Genomic DNA, 5,670 nt, shown 5'->3' on the forward strand with positions numbered 1-5,670 from the left:
TCCTTTTTCATAAATTCTGTATAAAATCAGGGGGTATTAATTATGCAGATTTATTTCAATATTGAATATTTAATTCAAAATGTGATTTTTAATATTTTTGAAAATAGGATAAGACAAGACACTGAAAATAAAACATAAAGAAGAGATAAAAAATTTTGTATTCTTGTATTTTATTTGGTGATAAATTAGAATAAATTATAAAAATTTAATTTATTCTCATTTTTTTTCATTTAAAAAATTTGAGACGAAAAATATAATAATAAAAAATATAATTATAAAAAATTAATAAAAATAATGAAAAAAAATAAAAAATAAATTGTGTCTTTTATTAGTATCTCTATGTCCTTCCTTTCAAGATGGACACAAAATACAATAATTTAATATTTTTAGACACATTATTTCTGTACATCTCTCATCTGTCAAATATAATTTTGTGTCTCTATATCCCTATTTTAATGTCATATCTCTATAAACAAACGCAGCACAAGAGCTCTATATAAAGCCCATAGTCCAAAAGAACAAAACACCAAGAGTGAAGTCACAAACAAATCAGTATATAAAACACACTATTATTTGCTCTCAATTTCAATATTTCTCTCTTTTTTCTGTGAGGTGAGGATGGATATACCTTACTTACCTTTTTCTTCTCTTTTCCCTTGTCTCTTGACTCTTCTAGTTTGAGATTGGAATAATCCGAGATTAAATAGCATAACTTCAGTCATCTTTATACTTCCATTCATTTCTATTCTTTACTTGATCTCTTCTTTATTTTTATCTTCATTTATCGTGCCTTCCGTTTTCTTGTCTTAATTTTGCCTTTGTTTATTTCTTTAATTTGTTTATTCCTTGTCTTTATTTCTTTAATTTGTTTTAATAAAAGCTTTTTTTAATTTGTAATATAAACATATATGGGTACAAGTTAGCTAAATTCAGATAATTAATTTCATATTTTGATTCTAATATAAAATGAACCGTTTTAATAACATTATAAATACATAAACGATTAATTAGTTTGATCAAAGTTTTGAATACTGAATCAGTATCAAACTAGTAAAAATCGTATCAATTTGACTAGTTTTTCCGATTTTTTGACATGTTCATTGCTAACCGATTTTTATCTTTAACTAAACTGATTTTCTGACCGGTTTTTTATTCTCAGTTCGATTTCCAGAACACTGATTTTGATAGATCTTTTTTTCTACATTTAATGCATTCCAGAAAATTTGTGACACTGTTGAGGTATTTCCTGTGGTTCTACAAAAGGTGTTTCCAAATCGATGCAACCAAAAGAAATGGTTATTAACTTTAATTTGGGGAAATAAATAGTTGTACTTTTTTTATTCTAGGATGTAAAAAAAAAAGTAAAAAGGTTCTTTTAAACAATAATTATAAGTGTTTTCTGTGTACATTGAATTATTTTCTTTACACAGGTACGTAGGGGCCGGGTGACAGTTTTTCAATTTTATATATAAATATCGAATTTAACATAAAAAATGAATTGCTTTATTTAGGTTTAATTATTCGTCTCTATAGTTTTTCGAAATTTTCAATTAGATCTCTATACTTTTTTTTCTTTTAATTAGGTCCCTACACCAATTTTTTTTTCAATTGAGTTCCTACACTTTTTTTTCTTTTTATTTGAGTCACTGCACTAATTTTTTTTAGTTAGGTCTCTATATAATTAAGTCAGTTACTACCAAAAGGAATTTAATTGAAAAAAAAATTAGTGTAAAGACCAATTAAAAAGAAAAAAAAAGTATAAGAATCTAATTGAAAATTTCGTGAAACTATAGAAACCAACAGAGTAATTAAACCTTTTATTTAATATATTCAAAAGAGTAAATGATGTTGTATAACTTAAGTCAACTCAAATTAATATTTAAATAGAACTATTAATATAAGAAGGTTAATTCTGAGTAAATTCCAATTAATTTTGATCAAAATTTTCAAATTTAAAAAAAAATAATAAAAATGGTTATCATTCTAAATATCCTTAACTTCTTGTTGTAAGTTTTAAAATTTCATTTTTCATTTAATACTTAATACCATAAGAGTTATTTGAAAAATCTACATTCTTCATATATAGGACGTACACAACACAGAGAAGAAGATATGTCGAAGATTTCAATCATATTTACCTTTGTAGTGGTCATGCTCAGTCTAATGGCTACCAATAATGGTAATTAAATTTATTTAATTTTTCATCCAATGTTTTTTTATTTTTCAATACATATTTTTAACTAGATTGAATTTATATAAAAACAGGATTTGGTGTTCTCTCAAGCAGAGTAACAAGTGAGACAGAGTCATCATCAAAATCAAAGAGATGCCACAATGATTATGAGTGCTACCGTATTCTACCTAGCTGTGGAGGACTTCCTCATTGCAACGAGGGTCAATGCATGTGTATATACAAATAATAATAATGTTTAAACATACAAGACATTATATATTATGAGAAAATAAAATGTTTAACCATTGCAAATGCTTAATTAAATAAGACAAGCATGCTCAAGATGTACAATTGTACACTGCTGCTTGTGCTCTATCATATTTTTGTACTATCAATAAACCTAATAAGCAATGGTTAATTCTCAATAAATTTAATTTGATGGAAATGCTTGGAATTTAATAATTTATAACCGCTTGCACTACAATTATTTGGCTTTCGGCATCAACATCAACCGTATAATACATTAATGCTAAAAATTTTAGAATTTAATTTTGATATATTATTATTAGTATAAAATTGTTTTGCACGTGTATCTAATTACATAACACCACATTAGTAAAAATAAGACATAAGTACATTTTTTGTCTCTAAGGTAAAGGCAAAAAAAAATTTCGTCTCTAATATTTTTTACTTACAAAATCATCTTTAAGGTCTAAAACTAAGCTTTTTTTTTAAAGGAAACAAGCTCAACACATTGAGTGGAACATACACGAGCTATAACCTGAACTTTAGTAACACCTATGTCATCTCTGGCATAACTATCAACAATATGGTTTACTTTGACACCATTTCTTAGAACAACAAAACGACCTAGTAACACAGTCCACCACATATGTGGTCTTATTCTAAAAAATAAACGCATTCCTACATAGCCAGATATTTCATATAACAGAGAAGAACCCCACTAATCATGTTTTTCGCGCGCCTTTCCTCAAGGGCATCATCCTCCGGCTCTCAAAATGCTCCTTTATGGATTTTGGGATGTTCCATGCACGACCCATGTAACTATACCATGCGCACCACACCTGCCAAACGTACTCACACATAAGAAACAAATATTGTACGGTTTCAATTTTCTTATTACACATAACACATACATTATTACATCGTTCAATGATGCCCAAAAGACTCAGTCGATCCTTTGTCTTAACTCAACCTACAAGCACAAATCAAGTAAATAACTCTACTCGAGAGGACACTAGTCCTTTCCAGATTCCATTTGTAAACTTATAGTTAAGGATATATTATGTTACCGTATGTACCTGCATAACCTGCACAAATAATTTAGTAGTATAAACGCATTCCTTATCAAATTTCCACACCACTCTATTTTGTACGCCTTCTATCAATCTCACATCTTGCAAGATATCTAAAAGATGGTTCAAGCTGTCCGTCTCTCATTGGGGAAGTTCCTTCTTCCACTGAAAGTTTCATACCCACTCTATCCCATCCCAAAACCCACAGTCCCCAATCACAGATCTTTTGTTATTTGAAATCAAGTAGAGCCTCGAAAAGAAGTCTTTCAGCTTTCCCGACTGTAACCATGTATCTTCCCAAAATCTAGTTAATCTGCCATCACCTACTTCCATAGCCAGTCTGTCAATCATCTTTTGTCTGACATGTTGCTCCTTTATTTGCAAGTGACAAATATCTCTCCACGGGCCTTCTTTTGCCGGTATAGCTTGAGTAGACAGTAGTTGCCAGTATTCATATTATTGCAGGAGCACACAACCTTCTTCCACAATGGGCAATCCTCCTTAGAGAATCTCCACCGCCACTTAAACATAGAGCAGTATTGCGAATCATCGTATCTCCCACACCTAGCCCTCCTAGTTTCTTCGGTGCCTGTATAAACTCCCACTTTACAAGAGCTAGCCCAGAGCTTCCATCATCCTTCCCCCAAAAGAACCTCCTTTGCAGTGAAATTAGTTTTTTTGCCACTATAGTCGGCATTTTATACAAACTCAAATAGTAAGTAGGCAGACTATTTATCACTGATTTGATAAGGACCAACTTACCTACTTTGCTAAGCACCTTTGCTTTTCACAAACTAAGTTTCTCCTCTACTTTATCTATTACTAGCTTCCATGTTTTAACTAGCCTCAGGTTTTCTCCTAACTCAATGCCCAGGTACTTCACTGGTAGTCTCGTCGCCTGGCACCCTAATAATTGGCACATCCGACCAATCCACTCCTGGCTACAATTTACCGGTATCAAACTGGACTTGTCAAAGTTAATACTCAATCTGGATATCACATCAAAGCACCTCAAAAGTCTCTTGTAATTTCTCACTGTCTCCTCCTCCGGCGAACAGAACAATATAGTGTTATCAGCAAACTGTAAGTGTGATAACTTTATATTATCTCTACCGACTAATAGAGGGGCAATTCTCCTATTCCTTACCGCCTCTCCAAACATCTTGTTCAGAACATTTGCAACCAGCACGAATAGAAAAGGTGATAACGGGACGCCTTGCCTAAGTCCGCTTTCCATCTTAAATGGTTTTGAGGGTGTCCTGTTGACCAGTATGAAAATAGATGTTGATCTAATGCACTCTATGATCCATGCCCTCCATCTTCTACCGAATCCTATCTTTTCTAGTACGATATCAACGAAGTTCCATTTAATTCTGTCATAGGCTTTCTGGGAGTCCAGTTTAATGATTGTTGATGCCTTCTTCATTTTTAGCCATTGTACAGTCTCGCATGCTATTAGCGCTCCATCATGTATTCGCCTTTCTTTGACAAAAGCACTATGTGATTTCCCAACTAACCCTGGCATTACCCTCCTCATCCTTCTTGTCAACACTTTTGATATAACCTTGTAGACGCACCCAACCATACTGATCGGTCTAAGATCCTTTATCTCCTTTGCTTCTACAAACTTCTGGGTCAGCGCCACCCAAGTAACATTGGATTCTGCTGGTAACCTCTCTGTCTTAAAGAAGCTCAACACAGCTTTAGTAAATTCCACTCCAATCTCCTCCCAGTATCTTTTTATAAAGTTCATCTTATATCTATCACTCTCCGGTGCCTTAAATGATTCACAGTCTCAGACTTCATCCTTTACTTCCTCAACCAACGGTAACACCTCTAGTGCTTGCGCTTCCTCCAACTCTAACCGATTTACTAGGCCTTCCCAAAAACTAATAGTCGGCAAGGCTTCCTGGTGGTATAGGTTTTTGTAGAAGTCTCTAATGGCCACCTTGATCCTTGCATAATTCCTTACTAACCTTTCATTTATCACTAAAGAGTCGATCCGGTTGTTCCTTCTTCTTTCTGATGCAACATTGTGGAAGTACTTAGTATTCCTGTTCATCTTCTTGGCATGCATAGACCTAGACATTTACTTTCAGTGTATATCTTGTCTCGTATACCATACCTCACAACATCTTACTAGTGCCTTCCTTCTTGCTTCTATTGTCCCATCATGTATAC

General features: G+C 32.6%; 1 long non-coding RNA gene across 1 annotated transcript; it reads left to right on the forward strand.

Moving 5' to 3' along the window:
- Positions 1-533: 533 nt before the first annotated feature.
- Positions 534-2,567, forward strand: LOC112731644 (uncharacterized). Its single transcript, XR_003168386.3, has 3 exons — positions 534-612; positions 2,087-2,179; positions 2,266-2,567. It is a non-coding gene; the product is annotated as an uncharacterized lncRNA (long non-coding RNA).
- The last annotated feature ends 3,103 nt before the right edge of the window (positions 2,568-5,670 follow it).

Source organism: Arachis hypogaea, chromosome 1, assembly GCF_003086295.3.
Source record: "Arachis hypogaea cultivar Tifrunner chromosome 1, arahy.Tifrunner.gnm2.J5K5, whole genome shotgun sequence".
Taxonomy (NCBI): Eukaryota; Viridiplantae; Streptophyta; class Magnoliopsida; order Fabales; family Fabaceae; genus Arachis; species Arachis hypogaea.